Genomic DNA, 19,874 nt, shown 5'->3' with positions numbered 1-19,874 from the left:
AATTTGGAACAACCCAAGACACCAAGTTCTACTTCTGCTAGTGCACAGGGTGATGGAGGTGCTGGTTAGTGCGGCAAGACAAGGAGAAAAAGAAAAGTCACAGAATTGAAAAGGAAAAAGTAAAATAGAAACCATTCGAGATGTATTTGGCTTCTTAGAAAATCCTAAAGAGCGTACCCATACACTAATAGAGATTTGGGGAAGGTTGCCGCGGGGGCGCCTGGGCGGCTCAGTAGGTTAAGCCTCTGATTCTTGGTTTCCACTCAGGTCCAGAGCTCAGGGTTCATGAGATCGAGCCCTGCCTCGTCTGTACCCTCTAACCCCTCCCCCCCAGGGTCAGTGGGGAGTCTGCTTGAAGATTCTCTCCTTCGGCCCCTTCCCCCCACTCATGTTCTCTCTTTCTCTCTCTAAAATCGATCAATCACTCAATCTTTGGGGAAAAAAAGAAAGGTTCCTGCAAAATCAAAAAACAAAAACCAAGCGCATTGCTACAGTGTCGCTAACGCAAGAACAATCAGTGAAAAATAGGTAATAAAAATAATACCACTTGCAGTAATGCTTCGGGATAAGTGTAATGAAAATGAGCAAGACTTTCATAAAGAAGATTATAAAATTTGCCCGACAGACATTAAAGACCTAAATATATGGAGAGTTACCTCATTGAAGGCATAACCTCTCTTGCACGCCCAACTTTGTGGAGACGTAAGGGACATACGATATTGTGTAACTTTAAAGCGTACAGCGTGTTGATTTTCTGCACTTACGTATTGCAATATGATTGCCACCTTGGCGTTAGCTGACACCTTCATCACATCGCACAACTACCATGTATTCTTTGCGGGAGAACATTTAAGATCTCCTCTCTTAGCACCAGGGTGTCTAGCCCAATGTTGTTATCTGTAATCACAATGCCGCAGATCCCCAGATGCTGCTCACTTTTTAACTGGAAGTTCACACTCTTAGAGCAACATCTCCCCATCTTCCCCATCCCTTGGCAACCCCCCCATATTCTGTTTCTACGAGTTTGGCTTTTTTAGATTCCGTGTATAAGGGATGTCATACAGCATTTGTCATTCTCTGTCTGACGCATTTCCATAGGCTCCTAAACTTGTCAATTGTCTCCTAACTGATATATCGATTCACTGTTATTCTAATGAAAATGTCAACAAATTGTTCGTGTTTTGTTTGGTTTTGGTGGAAAAATACTATAAATACTATAGAATAAAATACTATAAAATATAAAATACTATATACAGTAAGATTTCATTTTGTAAAAGGAAAATATCCACATTTACTGCATGCATAAATACTCTGGGAAAAAAATTTGAATGAGGGATTGTTTTCTATTGCTATGTAACAAATTAGCACAAACGTAGCAGTTTCAAACAACACCTGTTCGTAAGCTCACAGCTCTGTGGGTCAGAAATTATCATATGGTTTCACTCATTTATGGAACATAAGAAATAGGAAGATCGGTAGGAAAAGGAAAGGAAGAATGAAAGGGGGTAAACAGAAGGGGGAATAAACCACGAGAGACTATGGACTCTGGGAAACAAACTGAGGGCTTCAGAGGGGCGGGGGGTGGGGGACTGGGATAGGCCAGTGATGGGTAGTAAGGAGGGCACGTATTGCATGGTGCACTGAGTGTTATATGCAAGTAATGAATCATGGAACATTGCATCAAAAACTGGGGATGTACTGTATGGTGACTAATATAACAAAATAAAAATTATTTAAAAAATAATCAGGCACAGTGTGGCTATTTCCTGTTCAGAATATCACAAGGCTGAAATCAATTTAGGGACTGGGTTTATCAATTTATGAGTCTCTTGTTTGGAGGTTCAGCAGGAAAATCTGCTTCTAAGTTCATTCTTGGTGAAATTCAGCTCCGGGGTTGGAGGACTGAGTCCTGTTTCCTTGCCGGCTGTCAGCTGGGGTCTGTTCTCAGCACACAGAAGCTGCCCACGTTCCTTCCAACACGGTCTACTTCTCGAGCAATTGCGTGCTGAATCCCCCTCATGCCTAGAATCTCTGACTCCTTTTCTGTGACAGTCAGAGAGACCTCTGCTTTCAGAGGGCTTACATGTGGGGGGCGCCTGGCTGGCTCAGTGGGTGGAGCGTGTGACTCTTGATGTCCGGGTCGTGAGTTCGATCTCCATGTTGGGTAAAGAGAGAATATTTTTAAAACTGTTGGGGGGCAGGGGGCTTGCGTGAGCTTCGGTAGGGAGATTGCATCTTAGAATTCTCCCAAACACAGTGAGATTATGGGCGTGTGTGTGCACTTTTATATATTTTACGATTGTTCTTTTTCAGCTGTTCTCCACAATTCCCCTTACAATTGACCTTTTTTTGTATCTAAAATTTCTTTATTAAGCATAATATTTGTTTTATATTCTTGGTGTACAGCCTCACTAAATAAATGTTGACCTTTATCAAATGTTTTCTCTGTAGCTATTAAAATAACATTATTTTTCCCTAAGAAATCATCAATGTGGTGAATTACATTTGTGGATTTTTCTGATGTTAATCCACCCGTGCATTTATGGAACACAGTGTTTTATTATGTAACTATTATTAAAATTATTTAAAATTAAATAAAATTTTATATTCTCTCAGTTTATCGGACTGCTAGTGAATCCCCCTCTGTAATTCACACATATCCATCTCCACTGCCAAATTTTTCATCTCTGTTTATAAGTGAAATTGGCCTACTTTTTTGTTTTTACTTTTAATGCTCTCATCCAGTCTGCAGTCTGGGAATCAGCGTTATATTCCTCTTATTAAACCAGTTGGGCAATTTTTTCCTCAATTTTTCTTGTTCTCTTCTATTCTTCTTCCTTCCTTCCTTCCTTCCTTCCTTCCTTCCTTCCTTCCTTCCTTCCTTCCTTCCTTCCTTCGGAAACAATCTGCGTAAGAGGGATTTCCTGTCATTGGATGTTTGTTAAAAACACATCCATGTGGGTGACTGGGGGGCTCAGTCGGTTAAGCATCTGCCTTCATCTCAGGTCATGATCCCAGGGTCCTGGGATCGAGCCCTGCCTCAGGGTCCCTGCTCAGCGGAGAGTCTGCTTCTCCCTCTGCCTCTGCCTGTCGCTCTGCCTGCTGGCTCTCTCTCTCTGTGTGTCAAATAAATAAATAAATAAAATCTTTAAAAAGTTAAAAAAAAAAAACTAAAAATAAAAACTCATCCATGGTGCTGTCCGGAATAGAAGCTTGGGTTGGAGGTGAGAAGAAGCACGTTGACTTCAGGAGGGAGAGATTTAAAAACATTAAGAAGTTGTTGTCAAGGAGAGATGTGTAGACCACTCTCGAGGACTTGTCTCCGGAAGGGGGCAGAGGGAGAAGATCGAGAAGGAGGGCGTAGGGCCCAGGACGTCTTGCTGGGTTATCTGCTCCTCACCTTCTTGCTGGAGGATGGGAGACAGTGGAGCAGGCTGGAGCCCGGACGAGTATGATCCCACGGAGCGAGAGAGTTTGAGGAAAAGGCAGAAGAGATGGAATGATCCAAGACCAGGGGAAGAGCACGTCTAGATGGAGACGTGGGAGGAGGGACCTGGAAGGGAGGAGAGAGAAACTTGATGGGAGTCGGTGTGTGGATCTGGTGGTGCCAGGGAGGAAATCCCTTCACAGCCCTACTCCCGGGACAGGAGGCGAGCTCAGACGGCACGGCCCGCAAGCACGATGAGTTAGAGGGATGTCGTGAAATTCTGCACAATGATTAAAGTTTTGAAGGAAGCCAGTCTGTCCCCCATCTTAGAATACGAAACAAAAAAAACCCAAAACCCAGAGAAAGATAGATATGCGTCGTTTTTATAAGTCCAAACGATATTACAGCCTCAAAGTGCACAGAAAGAGTGCAAAATGGTGTGGCCCCTTTGGATGACACTTTGACAGTTTTCACGCATGATCCAGCGATCGCACTCCTTGCCACTTACCCAAAGTAGCTGAACCTGTCCACACAAAATCTGCTCATGGATACTCACAGCAGCTCTATCGTCATTGTCAGAACTTGGAGGCGACCAAGATGGTCCTCAGTGGGCAAACGAATCAACAAACTGGTAGGCTTATACAATGGAAGTTTCTTCAGTGATAAAAAGAAATGAGCCATCAAGCCAGCAAAAGACATGGAGGAAACGTCAATGCATATCACTAAGCGAAGGAGGCCAACCTGAAGACGTACCAGATGCTTTCTAACTCTACGACATTCTGGAAAAGGCAAAACTATGGAGACAATAAAAAGTTCAATGGTTGCCAAGGCCCCGGGGGTGGGAGGGATGAGTACAAGGATTTTTAGGGCACTGAAACTGCTCCGCGTGATGCCAGAACAGGGCGTGCATGTCAGTATATACCCGTAGTATGTACAAGGCCAGGAGTGACCCCTAATGTAAATGGGCTTTAGCTAAAAACAATGTGTCTGCATCGACTCACCAACTGTAACAAATACACACTAACGAAGACGTGAATAAGAGAGTAAACTGGAAGGCCCAAGGGGGTGTATGGGAACTGTGGACCTTTCCCTCGATTTTTTCTATAAACCTAAAGCCTGCTGTTGGTGCTAAGTGCAATAAGTCAAGCAGAGAAAGACAATTATCATACGGTTTCGCTCATTTGTGGAACATAAGGAATAGCAGGGAGATCGGTAGGAGAAGGAAGGGAAGGATGAAGGGGGGGTAAACAGAAGGGGGAATGAACCACGAGAGACTGTGGACTCCGGGAAACAAACTGAGGGCTTCAGAGGGGAGGGGGGTGGGGGACGGGGCTAGGCCGGTGATGGGTAGTAAGGAGGGCACGTATTGCATGGAGCGCTGGGTGTTACACGCAAACAATGAATCATGGAACACTACATCAAAAACTAAGGATGTACTGTAGCAGTTCAATAAAGTCTCCAAGGATTTAAAAAAAAATTCTTAAGCTGCTTGAAAAAAAATCTATTCATTTAAAAATAAATACAAAATTAAAAATAAAACCCCACAGAAACCGTAAATAGTTGTATACATTTTAGATCACTGCTGGGCACCGAGGATATCCAGGGCTGTGGTCGTCATTCCTCAGCGTGCGTAACATAACCCAGAGCTTGACGGAAGACAGCATGGCCTCAGCAGGTGAGCCAAGGCTAGGAATGAGAGGGACGGCAGGAGGTGCAGACAGGGACCAGGGACAGCTGTGTCTTCATGTTTTTCATGTCACCCAAACGTTTGGAGTTTGCTGTCCTGTGATGTCCCACTTTCCTCACTGATGGAATCACAGTCAGCCTCACTCTGACCTACCTGATGGCCGGAGATGTTTGCTATCAGGTCCTTCTCCCCGAGGCTACTTACTCGTCTATAAATCCACTGGAGCGAGCCATTGTCCTACGATTCCAGACTCCACCTGCTAGAGACAGAAGAGAGACGGAATAATCAGAGACCAGGGCAAGACCACATCTAGGTGGACACCTGTGCCGTGGCCGGGCATCTGTGCAAGGTGCCTCTATGACTTTCTAGGGTGAGCAAAGATGATTACTTCCAAAAAAAACTTCACTGAAATCTTTGGTCTAACAGAAAATGACCCTAGGAGCTTCAAAGGGGATGCCGGATGCACTGACTTACAAAGCCCAAGGCCAAACCTTGAGATTTGGGTGCTCTGGAGGGAGTGTTTTCCAATACCGACCACCAATTCTCTGATCCTCTGACACCAACTGGGCGACCTCCAGTTCAATTCAATTCAATTCAATTCAATTCAATTCAATTCAATTCAATTCAGACAGTAACTGCCTCGAGTTAGGGCAGGTCCGCTGGTAAGCGCTCAGTCCCAGCCTGTCCCCACCCAGATGCTGGTCGCAAGTCCTGGGCCACCTGTACTTCTCACCGACTGGCTATAGATCAGGGGTTCCCAAGACCCCCTGCTAAGGTTCCATCATTTGCCAGCATGGCTCCCAGGACTCATAGGGAGGCGTTTACGTTTACCAGTTAAGTATAAGGGACACAAGTCAGGAAAAGCTGGATGGAAGAAAGGCACAGGCATGGTCTGGGGACGGGCTGGGTTGCCGGGAGCTTCCGTGCCCTCTCCGGATACACTATTCTGGCGCCCTAAGTGCTCACCCATTGGGAAGCACATCAAATCTTGTTCAAGGGTTTTTATGGAGCTCAGCCCATCAGCTCCTCCTTCTCCCCAGAGGTCGGTGGGTGGGGCTGAAAGTTCCAACCCTCTAATCTCTTGGCCTTTCTGGGGACCAGCCCATCAGAAGCCATGTAGAGGCCCCAGCCTGTCACCTCATTAGCATAAACTCAGGTGTGATCAAAGGAACTCATTATGAATAACGAGACACTCCCGTCACTCAGGAAATGCCAAGGGTTTTAGGGGCTACGCGTGCCGGGAACTGGGGAAAAGACCACACAGTTCACGTGAAACCGCAGGTGCCCTGCTTGTGCCTCTGCCTCTTCTGTGTCGGCCCCAAGGGGATAATGCAGCTGACGTGCAGGTTGGGTTCCAGAACATTCCTTGAAGAAACTTTGTATTTGAGGTTTCAGGAAAAGTCACTAAGAAGTCATCATGGTCATCTTCGGGTTCTTTGGTGTTGGCTCCCAGCCTTTGAAATTTTCATTAGTTGGCAATATTCAAAACGTGGAGATTTCTGATCTTTAAAAATCAGAAGGGACTGCCAAAATGATGCATTGTCACCAAGTGTCGGGAGGTGAGCAGGGCTGTCTCTTGGGGCAGACGTGTCCTCTTCAGCTCCCCAGGGTCCCCTCCACACCCACAGCCTTACCGACACCGGGAGGCTGATGCCGTTGACACATGGTCGGCACAACTCGAGGCTCATCAAATGTTCCCTAAACTGGGGAGGGTCAAAGGCAAAGGCGAGTTCAAGTTCCCACCTTTTGCCACACACAGAACTGCTTCTAGTCCCCAGATGCCTTGGCCTTCCCTTATCCCGTGACGATTCATTTAAGGACCCCTCCCCAAGCGTGTGGATGGCTTGCGGACCAGTGGAAGGTTTGGAATCTCTTTTTGAGCACAGGCCACAGCTTCTCCCCAGGTGTATGTGCCAGTGACAAATGAGGCAGTTTACATATCTTCAATACATGACATTCTGCCTTCTTTCCATCTTTGTGTGACATTAATCAGTTCCATTTTCAGGGTATTGGGTTTTTCCAATGTAGCAGGCCACACTGGTGGCCAGAAATATTTCTCAATCACGCAGAGTGTGTCTGAGTTCTTCCCATGTGTATGGCTGCAATAAAGCAGCCCCTATATTCTGATTATTTAGACTTTTCTTTCGTGCCCTTTTTGCCTGACGGTCTTAGAATGTGAAACTCTTTTGCAAATGGCCATAAAAATACAGTGTTGAAACTTTTCACCATCACTAATGTGCATGTAGCCATTAAAAAGATGCCTTTTCTGTGGATATTTCAGAGTTAACAAAAAAAAAAAATACAAATTCTAATTCCTTAGAGAATTGGTTGCGTTGAAATATTTACAGAAGGTCAAGGAGTTTCCCCTCCCGCCTGGAGCGGAGAAGTAAAGCTGTGGGCAGTGGTTAAGCAAGTCCAGCCTTTCAAGCCTTGTTTATTCTGGAAATAACTCTGGAAAATGCCTCATATGGTTCCCCAGAGACCTGGAGGTGGGCCTGTGTCAGTACATGACGAATGAAAACAAACCGTTCCTTTGCAGCGTTGAGCAAAATCTATAAAAAAGGTTTTTCTTAGAACTTCCAGACGGACCTGAGGGACCAGAAATGAACTTGAAAGTGTAAGGAAGTCAAAGTGCAGAGCAAGACCAAAAAAAAAATATCTCACCCAACCTTATAACCGATTTAGATAGTGGAAATTATATAAACACGAAGTCCACGGAACTCGGGCAGTTTGAAGTGGGTCTGAAACACTGGCTTGTTGTCATCAATTCCCAGTTTAGTAATGAAGTCATTCCCTGAGGACCGGCTTAGCGGCTGCCTGGCTCTCAAGACTCACCCCCAGGGAGGCCAGGACTCGGTCGGTGTTCCCTCTGCCCAGGGCTCGTCCAGGGCCCCGTGGGCGGGAAGCCGCCTCTTCTTGCATGTGGTTCTGTCCTGTGGGCCTCTCGTGAATGGTGAATGGATGGGTGGTCATGGAAGGTGGTGTCCCCGGGCCAGCTGACTCCGAGGGGTAGACCCTGACTGTGATTTCCGGCTGGAAAGTCCATTTAATCCATAGGCACTCGGATTCATAAAGCGCTTATAAATGTGGGCCTGGTCAGGGGATGTACGCTGAACATCCGATGGGTTTGTTTGCCTCCCTCTCCGCTGTTATTTTGATCAATCTTTCTCCCTCCTCTGCCCACCCGCCTCTTCCCCAGGGACCAGCGCTGGGATCTGGTGTAGGTTCCAGGTGATCCGAAGTACACCAATCAGAGTGCTTCCGAGAGTTCTCAAGCTGGATCTGAGAGAGGGGAAACCCATCTCCCTCCATGCTCTCGCAGTCATTGGGGTATGGTGCTGGGCGCTGCCGGTGGCCAGGGCTCCCGCGTGCGGGGGGTGGGGGAGTGTCTGCAGAAGGGTGACAGTTAAGCAGCTTCAAGCCCAGGCAGTCTGCGTAATGTCAGCTGTAATGCCTCAGTAGATGAGCGCGAGGGGACATTCAGGGGACACGGGTCTCATCTACCTCCTGATTCCAACTCCGGCCTTGCCTGTCCTGCAATGTGCTTCTCTGGGCCCACCCACCCTGTACCTCTTCTTGCCTAAGTAGTTTGGATTCATTTTCAATAGAAAGAGACTTAAAAATACAAGACGCACATCCCTAGGGAAGCAGAAGTGAATTCCCCGTTGTCTGAAAAACCAGCTCGAACTTTCATGTGCACAAGAAGTTATTTGAGATTTGAAAGTGGGGGTTTTGGCTCCATGTGCAGATCGGTACACTTTAGTTCCGTCCTGCTTTACATAATCACGTTCTTTCTCAAATAGAAAATTCTTAAAACGTCCTAGCAATACAATAATGATGAGTGTCAGAGTTTATTGGGTGTTCGCTATGTGACGGTATTACTGAATGTGGGCTTAATGTTTTTCATCCTCACAAAAACCTATGAAACTCAGCCTGTCATCCCCCCCCCATTTTATAGACATGGAAACTGAGGCACAGAGAGGTTAAGCAGCTTCCTCCAGGTTGCACAACCAATAAGTGGCAGAGACAGGATCTGAACCCCAACTTTCCAAGCTCAGAGACTGGGATTTGAATCTAGAAATATATTAAAGTATTGAAAACCATGGGTTTCTAGTTATGACAGTCTCGTTTGAGACTGAATTATGAATTTTTAATTTTTTTAAAAGATTTTATTTATTTATTTATTTACAGAGAGACAGCCAGCGAGAGAGGGAACACAAGCAGGGGGAGTGGGAGAGGAAGAAGCAGGCTCCCAGCGGAGGAGCCTGATATGGGGCTCAATCCCAGATCACCGGGATCACGCCCTGAGCCAAAAGCAGATGCCCAATGACTGCGTTACCCAGGCCCCTGAATTTTTAATTTTTTTAAAAAATAACTTGCGCTATTTTTCAAGGCAATGAGAAAGCTGGACATGCCCTCAAAGGCATTCTGCTCTATGACTTGAACGTGCGTGAGAAGAGAGTTGGCCAGAGACGTTTCGATCTGCCTTTCGGTGGCAGAGCCGGTGCCAGCATCCCCATCTCTGATGCCCATTCTGGCTGTACCATTCTGGGAACGCATCTTGAAGCAAACTCTCACCCTCCCAGAGGTCAAAGTGGGGTGGCGGTCTGGCCTGGAGGAACGCACCTGCCGCAGAGGGCCGAGCACCTTGAAACCCTCGGAGCCCGAGCTCTGCCCAGCTTTTTATCTTGATCACAGATGGCTCCAACAGACTGAACAGAAAGATGGTTAATGCTCAGCCCTCCTCTCTCAAGGTCCCCGAGGCACATGGAAAGTAGGAGAAGGTGGACCAAGGCTCGTTTCAACGTCATTCCTGGGAAGCGTTTCATGCAATAGCTGGAGAATTAGGTTGAAAACCCAAAGTCATGTCCCAGAGTCTTTGGCCAAGGGCTAACTTCTACTCGTTACCGTTTCCATTTTGAGAAACTAGAAAAAAACTACCAACCTCCTTTACTCTTGACCAGAGGGGAATATGAGAATCAGAATGACTGGGCCCCTCACTTCCTGTGAGGTTGTGAAACAAAAGGTAAACACTTCACGGGTCCGTGGCAGCTCCGAACAATTGCCCCTATTGTGGGGAGAGCACAGGCTTCTTTTCCTCTTTGCACGAGCTTTTGCTGGTGGGGAGCTGAGCAGCAGAGGGCCGGCCGAGCTGCCCGCATTTGCAGGGAGAAGATGCAGGGAGATTTGCTCTCTGGGCAGCTTGTGGCCATTTTCAAGGTTTAGGCAGAAATGCCTGTCCTTGCGTTATTGGGCCGAGTTTTCTTCTGCACGTTTCGGAGGCCCAGCACGAGGAGGCCGTTTGGGTGGGGATAGCGGGTTTGCTGCCTCGATAATCTTATTTATGAAGAGCTGGGAACTGGGCGTCTGAGCTGGAGCCCTTGACTCTGCTCGGGAGCTTTGGTGTTGCTCTGGTTTTCTTCCTTTTTAGGTTTCCCCGCGGTGAGCCCTTCGGAGAACAAGGTCGTGTTGATCTGCGGCGGTGACTCACCCAGGCTTTGCCGTGTCTCCTCTGCAGAGACTCGAGCGCCCAGAGTAGAACCTGAGAGCAGATCCAGGACGGACGGCAAGGGCCCCGTCGGCACCGGGAACGTGCGGCTCATTCAGCGGGATCACCTGGGCTTTGCCTTTTAGTTATCAAAGGAAAAATATTCTAAAACCGCAGGAAAGAAGTGTTTGGGGTCCATGTGAACTATCCTCTCCTTCATTCAGCGAGGAAAGAATACCTGTGTGACCTGCTAAGAAATATATATGAGTGTCTCTGCCCTCGGTTCTAATATTTGGTCTTTGACCCTAGTTCCTGACACAGAGTTCCTAAAGCCCGTGTAATGCCCTGGGTGATGGAGGAGTGTCTTCTGTTCTGATGAGGACGCTCCTGGATGGTTCCTGGATGGGGGCTGCTCACCAAAAAGACCGAGCCACGATTCGAAGCTTGGAGCTTTCGGTATGGCCCCCCGCCCTGCCCCCATCCTTGCGAGAAGGGCGGGAAATGGAGTTAATGGGTGATCATACCTATGTGTGAAGCCTCCCTAAAATTCCCCGGAAGGACAGGGTTTGGAGTGTCCAGAGTGGTGCACACATCCACATGTCGGGAGGGTGACCGCTCCCTGGGACGCAAGCCCCGTGTGACCCTTCCCGCACTTTGCCCTAGACGCCTCTTCATCTGGCCCTTCATCAGTTTCCTCTATTATACGATCAGTGGGCAAGCGAGTGTTCTCCTGAGTCCCGTGGGCTGTTCCAGTGTATGACGGAACCTGGGGAGGAGCTGGTGGGAAGCCTGCTCCGTGGCCAGTCCGTCAGAAGCCCAAGGGAGAACCTGGACATGCAATTAGCCTGTGCGGTGGGCGCCGTCTTGGGGGACTGAGCCCTTCCCCCATGGGATCTGACTTCTTCCGGGCTGACGGGGTCAGAGACGGGAGGACGCCCAGCTGGTGTGTGCAGGACAGGAGGGTTGAAGAATTATTTGGTGTGGGAAAGTCCTTCCCCACATCTGGGGTGAGACGTGAAGTATTGAGAGGAGAAAAAAATGTGTTTTCCCGAGACAGCCTATAAATTGTGCTGATCTTAAGGAATGCGGTGGAGAGCAAGTCGATGTCTCTAATCTCATGGAATTTATAGGTAAACGGGCAGTTACAATTACAGTATGATAAATGCTGTGATGGGCAAAGTCGAGGGTCATGCAAAAACTGCTGAGGGTTTCTGCCTGGACTTTGAGTCAGGAAAGGGGAAATGGAAAGAATGATTCATCCAGACCAGGGGAGGTCTCCCTCTTACTGTCTGTCTCCTTCAAGGCTGACTGCTGTGAGGTGGTGAATGATTTCCTTTAAGACCTGTGTCCTAAAAAAAAAAAAAAAAAAAGAATACGATGACTTATTTATTTAATTTTTTGTTATATTTTTACTAACCAGAACCAACCTACAGAAAGGCTATAATTACGGTACAAAAAACTTATTTTTCCCCCTGAGCCAACCTGATGGCCCACCAAGCCTGACACTTCAGCGTGCATTCTCTGCAAACAAGGACATTCTCCTACGTAACTGACGCACGACCATCGGCATTGGGAGATTGGCAGTGACTCGTTCACACCCCCTGATCCTTAGACCCCACTCAAGTTTTGCCAGTCGTCCCAAGAATGGCCTGTATGGAGAGAAGTCGCCTGAAGAATGGCCTTTATGGTCAACGTTGCCTTTCCTTGACCCTGGTGATCACGCCAATTTAGAGAGAATAGGGCAGTTGCTTTGTAGAGTGTCCCTCTGCTGTCATTTGTCCCAGGCTTCCTCACGACTGGCTTTCAGTGCACGTTTGGAGCAGAACAGCTCAGAGGTGGTTGCCCTCTCACTGCATCCTTGCTTTGGTGCAGGATTTCGACCTCTGTCATCACCAATCATCTGATTAGGTGGCAGCTGCTAGACTTCTCCACCAGGAAGTTACTCTTTTGTCCTCCGTCATCCATGTGTATTTTGAGGGAGGTACTGAAAAACATCCCATTCCTCGTCAGACTCTTGATTCAGGATGGACTCATGATTTCCTACTTTATCCACTGGGTTATAATCTGCCACCATCTTTTCTTTGATGCCCAAGTTGTCCTATATTTGGTAGCCCCTATAGGTGGTCAACCCGCACCGGCTGACTTCTGTGTCCTTTTTGTACGTTCCAATCACCCTCCGAGCATTCCCATTTTTTTCTGATGCAGGTGGATGTTCCAGGTTCATCTTCTACGTGCCCCGAGCTGGCCCTGGCATCAGCGACCTCTCCACGGGGCTTCTCGTGGCAAATGGTATTTAGAAACCAAGATCTGGGCATCCGATGCGCTCATGGCTATTGAGCTCTTGCTGCTCCAAGGCGCTCCTCACAGACGGAGCTAGAAATACATACACACACACACACACACACACACACACACACACACACTTGTTTCCGTATTTTTATTGAAATCCTTGAGATTATACCAATACCTTAAGCTCTGACCCCAAACCACAGGGTTCATTCTGCTTTTCCCCCTTTCCGTATTTGTAACTCCCTTCTCCAGCAGCGAGAGGCCCAGCTCCCATTCTTCCAAGTGTACTCACATCTTTGATCAAGCTTGTGTGTGGAATCGGTCTCTGCCACCCCCTGCTCCCATGTGGACTCCCTCCTCATACCTGCCCCGCTCTGCCGGCCCGGCCAGCTCTGCCACATGCACAGAGGCCTCCCCTGTCCCTCCTGGGCTCCAAGTCCTCACAGACGCAAACCTTGCTCTACCACCCTTTGGGACTTTAGGGCAGAATCACCAAGGAAAGGAACAGAAAGAGAAGGAAAGCAGAAGGGGAGAAGAGGGAGGGGGATGGAAAGGAAGTGGAAAGGCACAGGAAGGAGAACAGGAAGGGCCAATTACCTTTTTTCTCACCTTTGGAGAGATTACTGTATTACACATGGTCGTTTCAGAACTTAGGCTTACTTGGCGCAGAGGCCTCGATTTAACCACCTCGCACCCCTCCCTCGACCTCTCTTTCTGTATCTCACGACCCATCCGTCCTGGGCTCAGCCATCTTGGAATCCGCTCCGGAGTGTGCAGTTCCGGAACATCCCGTTTGTCTGCTTTACTGAGGAGCCTTTCATGTCAGAAAGGCATGAAGAATTTTCACGTCCCTCCAGAAGAGCACAAAGGACAGAGGCACAGGACATCTGATATCTCAGAGGCAATTTCATGCAATTATGAGATCATATCTCTGAGAGGAAAAAAAAATACGGCTAAGTGTATCTTTTTAAAGGTTTTGTCCATTTTTAAAAATGGGAATGAGCACCATTGTTCATCTTTTATTCAGTTAGTTTCATCAGGTTTTCATTCCCTGAGTATTATCTCTTTAGCTTTCTTAAAACTAATTAAGAATGTCAGAAAAATGCTGAAGTTAATACTAAAAATTATTAGACACTTTAAGTGTTAAGTGTACCCCCCTACATTTAAGTGTAACATTTCAAAAGGAAGCTTGGGCCAGTACTGTCTGGTTCCATTAGAATGAATTAATAAACAGACAAAACCAAGATTTCCTCGGAACAATCGGAGCCGTAACATATTCCGGTTGCAATTTTAATTTTACACTACGTGTACCTCTTTCCCAAATATATCCATTCGGGAAGTGGCTCATTTTAGGGATTTCTGAATAGAAGCAAGACCAGGACAACCACAGAAAGGTCTACTACAAACATCCAGACCCTTGCGTGGATTACAGTGTCCCATCCCCAATTTTTTATTCTGGGCTCACTGTATGAGCACCTCAGAGATCGAAGGCACCTTATACGTGAGATGCACTTTTGCTGGTAACACATCAAATGACAATACTGATATTGTCGTGTTTTTTTTTTCAAATAATATCAAAATACCATTTTTAGTAACCTCAGTATTCTATTTAAAACCTTTCAAATTCATGTAATGGTGGAACGAGGTCAAACCTTGTCTCCATAAAGACATTACATCTCCCAGAGTCTGGCTTGCCCCGGCTTTGCTGCCTCCTTCCCCCCAAAACCCTCCTCAGGGTACCCTCAGAGCCACGTGAGCTCACAGAGTGGCCACTGCCCTTGTGGGACGGGGCAAGAGGGTTTGGTGGGGGGTTCGGGAGGCAAGTGGTGATGACCGCTGGGAGGGTTTGGGGTGAGGGTGTCAGGCTTGGGAGGGGGTTGGGAGGGTACATAGGGAAAAAGGATTGAGGAGAGAGCCAGACATCGAAGCCAACTGCCCATGAAAGTCTAAAACAATGGTTTTACACCCACAAACATACTGCTATTTTGGTACCTAAAAATACTGTGGTATCAAAAGGGCATGAGAAAACTTTTAGGCAGTGACAGGTACATTCACTCTCTCTCTCTTTTTGTCAGCAGGCTCCACACAAGGCAGGGCTTGAACTCACGACCCCAAGATCCAGGCCTGAGCTGGAATCAAGAGTCGGATGCTTAACCGACAGAGCCACCCAGGGACCCCTGTATGTGCAGTACCTTGATTGTGGTGATGGTTTCATGCGTGTACACACATGTCAAAACTTTTCTATCCGTACACTTTTAAATGTGCAGTTTACTTTCTGTTTTATTTTATGTCTCAAGACAGCTGGTTTTAAAAAAATCATGGTGCCAATAATGCTCAGATGAGTCCTAGAGTTGCTAACTGTGTCAAAATCTAACAGTCAATCTGGTATCGATTTTTTTTTTCAGATTTTATTAATTTATTTGAGAGAGAGCGAGAGACAGAGCAGAGAGGGAGAGGGAAAAGCAGGCTCCCGCTGAGCAGCGAGCCAGACGCAGGGCTTGATCCCAGGACCCTGAGATCATGACGGGAGCGAAAGGCAGGTGCCTAACTGACTGAGACACCCGGGGGGCCCTGGTATCGAATTTTCTCTCTGTACTTGGAAAGAGCTCGGGCCGGTATTTCTGCCTGCTGTCAGTAGGACATGGTGGCCCCAAGGACCTTAATTACCTTAGATGAATTATTTTCATGGGGGCTGATAATTAATCCAGTGGGCTCCATTCTGCACGTTTACTCCTTGCATACATTTGTCAAGGAAGAGAACTTTCCTCTGCCCTCTTTGTTTCAGTCCTGAGAGCCTGCAAGTTAAACCCAAAACAAAACAAAACAAAACAACAGTTTATCAGGAGAAAAGGCACTCAATTCTTATTAACATTTTTGTACGTGAGAGTTCACAGAAAAAAAAAAGCGAAACTCTAAGAAGCAGTGGACTTGGGGACTTATATACCATTTTAACAAAGGAAAGGGAGTTTGGGTTTCAAGAGATGGTGAATAATGGGGAGGTTAAGTAGAAAACATATGAGGGGACTAATGGAAGATTAGGATTCTTTCTGTAAGGTCTATTTCTGCAAACTTGTTTGTCTGCATCCCGGTGATAAGAGTTGTCTCCTCTTCCTGGTACAGGGGGGCGGGGGTGTGGAGGAGGGATGGGGTTTGGCGAGTTTGGAGGAGGGGGGAGTAGGAGACACCTTCACAAAGGGAAATTTATGCCCTGCTTTTACACAGTTGGTGGGAGAGCAGAGAACTCTCCCTGCCCCTGTTGATTCTCAATTGCTTTCAACTCAAAATAACACTTAGGCCAAGGAGGCAGATGTGGGGGTGGAGTATTGCGATCCCCTTCACAGGGAAAACCGCCAGCAATTAAACCTGTTAGAAGACTTGGTGCCTCTGCTCCCCACCCGACGGCCCTGCCATTTTACTGGCACCTTTTTGTGGGACGAGGAGATTGAGGGCCTGAAGTCAGTCCGCCTGCAGGATTGAGCGGCTGTCCTTTAGGGGGTGGCATTTTGCAGTCCGAGTCTGTCCTTGTTCTGACCGCAAGCCCCCATGCACCTCCCTCTCTTGCCTTGGGCACCCCTCCTGCCTTCCCCGTTTCCCACTTCCTCCCTCCCTGCTCTCTTCTCCTGAGATAGGGCACTCGGAAGAGCTTTTCTCTCTTTCAGAACCTCATGCAGTAGTTTTCCTCTTGACTTTGTTTCCATGGGGTTCACATTTTGTCTGAATTCGCTGACCTTACCCAGTGGGTGCACACCGATCATTTGTTTTTCCAACACAAAATATTTCCTTCTGCTTCATGCTATCCATAGAACGTTCCTCTGCGTAAATACTGCCCATTTAGAAAGCAGTTCCCAGTTTAAATAATCCTCACTGTTTTAGAAGAAGGAGTTTGGCTCAGAAGCCTCAAGACGCCTTGTGACCACCAGCTGAGATCCTAAACTGACCCAAAAGGGGAGCTGGGGGGAGGGGCAGTAGTGTAAAAAAATCCCTTTCCAAGAAGCTGAGGCTTGGAGGAGAAGATCCGGGTGCAGGAGTGCGGGCCCCTTGCCATCTTCCCCACTGCTCTGCTGGCCGGTCCTGGCCGGTCCTGCACCGTCCTCTTCTGCCCTGACCAAAACAGTGCCCAAGAGAATGAGGATTTCTACATTTTTCCTGGGAAAAAAAGCTTCTATGTCTCAAATTAAATATGCAAAAATGTCAACTTCGAAGGTACCTTTTATAAAGTGCATCCTTTGGTCTGAAACCCTGTCCTCCAAACACCATTTTTAAAAAACTCAATAGTCTGCACACATCTCAGGATCTCAAGGTCACAGATTTCTTTCCCCTTGTTTGGAAGAACCACAGGACCAGCTCACACACGTTAAAATGTATCACTGCGGGTTGAAAAATAACAGTGAGGCTTAATTGCTTCTCCTTTTCCTCCTGGGTGTGAGCCTGCTAGTCTCCCTCCTGCCACCTCTAGATTTCCCTCCCCACTTATAACCCACATGCTCAAGGAGCATGGAAGGATTTTCCAGTCCCTCCTCCTCCTCCTCCCCTGATCTCACACTTAGGCCATTGTGCAAATTTGCCCCGTGCTAGTTGGGGTGGGGGTTTCTTGAGGGAGTCTTGAGGGTCTTTTCCATTTCCTCAACTGCCTCCTGCCTCCCCCTTTTGTCCTCGAACACACACAAACACAGCAGATGCGCAGAGCAGCTAGGGCAGCGGGTCCCCCACCCCCCACGCCCCCCACCCGGCCTCCCCAATCATTTCCATGGCTCCATGTGGTGCATGTATCCGGCAAAACCCGACCTTTCTTCTTGTTTTCCAGCGCCATTGTACAGCCAGTCCTACACAGAACATAACCTTACCCCTAAGTACTTCAGTATGCACCCATAACAGATGAGGACTTTCTCTTTTTCCCCACACGAGCGCAATGCCATTATCAACCTAACGCAATTCAAAAGAACCCTTTCATACTGACCACTTGGGCCACGGGGGACCGCAGCCAAGCATCTGGGGATGGGCTCCGGGCTGCAGTCGGTCAGCAGAGCTGGTGGTCGGGGAGAAGGGCTGGGTGGGGACACAGGAGAGGGAGGACAAGCTGCAATTCACCGACCCCTCTGGGTCTGTCTGTGCTGCATCAGATCGTAATAATCTTGGGAGAGTAATGGCTGTTCTCCCCTCCCCCACCAAGTCCCGTGGGACTTCCTCCTCTGGCTGCTGCTAGCGTGGAATGACCCCCGGGAAGGGGCTCAGGGACTCTAACTCCAGCTTAGCCAAGATGACACACTACACACCACAGCAGTCATCTAATTCCCAGTGCGCGTTCAAATGTCCCCAGTGCCTCGATAATGGGCTTTTACAGTGGATTTGTTCAAATAGGGGCCCCCAAGAGATCTACACGTTGCCTTTGTTCCTTCTCTTAAGTGTCTTTGATTTCTAATACTCTCTGTCTCTCACACACGCACACACTTTTTATGACATTAATTTTTTCCATGACAAAGAAACCTGGTTGTGGGTCTGGTAGACATGCCCCACATTCTGAATCTGGCCCATTCTATCTTCCTGGTATAATGGAAATGACCTCTAGAGGCTTGGTACGATTCAGGGTTTTGTTGTTGTTATTGTTGTTGTGTTGTTGTTTGGCAAGAATGTCTGAGGTTCCTTTGCTCTCACCTCCCTCATGGCTGCTAAGCTCTCCTCCCCTGTCTTAGGCTGATGGGGTTGGGAGAAGCCAGGAAACAGCCCCTGGGCTATGCTACCTTCACCTCAGCTCTCTTAATCACTCAGCATGACTGTTTCAGGCGGGAAAACTGGATGAATCCGCTGTGTAACTCCTTCCACGCCCTGGCCTCACGCCGAGGGCTAGTGTGTCTCTCTTGGCAGTGTTCACGGTGCTGTTTCTTCCCTCGGCGCACTGACTCTTGAAGCACCATGGTGCCCCCGTCATGTCCGACACCAGCCGTAGTGTGTCCGTCGGATAAACGTCCAGTAGGAAGAGACCACACATACACCTCACTGTAGAATAATTCCCTATTTATTTCAGCGAGGGGACCGAAGCTCGTAGAAGTATGAAGCAGCTTGCTCCCCAAGGAGCAGCCCTGGACGCCCCCCCTGGCTTCCCCAATGGGGTGAATCGTCACCATCCGCGGGGGCTGCTATGCCCTTGAACTTTTACATGCGGCACCTACCATCACAGTTCAAGAAGAATTTGCTATAGCAATCCATGGCTTTTGTTCAAGGAACGTTTACCAACATTGGGCTCTCCTGTTTCTCGAACCAAACTCAGCTTCAGCAAGGGCAGTTCGTTAGGGGGAAGAGACATTGGAAATCTGGGCTTCCCCGGGGTGCCATCGCTGTCTCCAGATCCCTACTGTTCTGGAAAGTCAGTGTCCCTGCAGTTGTCCCTGCAACTCTGTGTCAGTACCCTGAAATGCGAATGTTTGATCCAGAGTGCTGGGAGGGCCATCATCCCATGAGAAGGTGATTGTATTAATCCTTTGAAGTTTTTCATCGAAAAGAAAACCTGTAAAATATTTTTGTAAAGACCTTGTGGGGGCGCCTGGGTGGCTCAGTCGGTTAAGCGTCTGCCTTTGGCTCAGGTCATGATCTCGGGATCCTGGGATTGAGCCTGCATGGGTCTACCTACTGGGCGGGGAGTCTGCTTCTCCCTCTCCCTCTGCCCCTTTCCTCCCCCAACCGCGCTTGTGCTCTCTGCTCTCTCTCTCGTGCTTTCTCTCGCTCAAATGAATAAATGCATAATCTTAAAAAAATTTAAAAAAAGGACCTTGTGGATTCTTGAGAATGCATCGATGGGCCAGAGTTCCACCAAGTCTGAGAAACACCAGTCTGCATCTAACACATGCGTTTTGACCGAAGAATATGCATTTGAGATAGAACAAGGTTCTGCCCAGGAAGCTGGTTCAGAGCAGAGAGGGGTGAGCTCCTATGATAGACACCAGGATCCTCAGAGTCTAGTATAAGCAAAAGGGACTGTACTGGAAGGG

The 19,874-nt window shown here is 47.9% G+C and overlaps 1 long non-coding RNA gene across 3 annotated transcripts; it reads left to right on the top strand.

Annotated features, from left to right (window-relative positions):
* Positions 1-10,198: 10,198 nt before the first annotated feature.
* LOC148107247 (uncharacterized) lies at positions 10,199-19,620 on the top strand. 3 transcript variants are annotated; one of them, XR_015722728.1, is made up of 4 exons: positions 10,199-11,058; positions 12,808-12,891; positions 14,970-15,070; positions 18,914-19,620. It is a non-coding gene; the product is annotated as an uncharacterized LOC148107247 (long non-coding RNA). The 3 variants fall into 3 exon arrangements; XR_015722729.1 differs by having other exon boundaries at positions 14,967-15,070; XR_015722730.1 differs by lacking the exon at positions 18,914-19,620 and adding an exon at positions 15,297-16,000.
* Positions 19,621-19,874: the final 254 nt, after the last annotated feature.

This window comes from Ursus americanus, chromosome 33, assembly GCF_024610735.1.
Source record: "Ursus americanus isolate L20-20 chromosome 33, mUrsAme1.1.p, whole genome shotgun sequence".
Classification (NCBI taxonomy): domain Eukaryota; kingdom Metazoa; phylum Chordata; class Mammalia; order Carnivora; family Ursidae; genus Ursus; species Ursus americanus.
The sequence above is the reverse complement of the archived record's forward strand: the minus strand, read 5'-3'. Positions and strand labels throughout refer to the sequence as shown.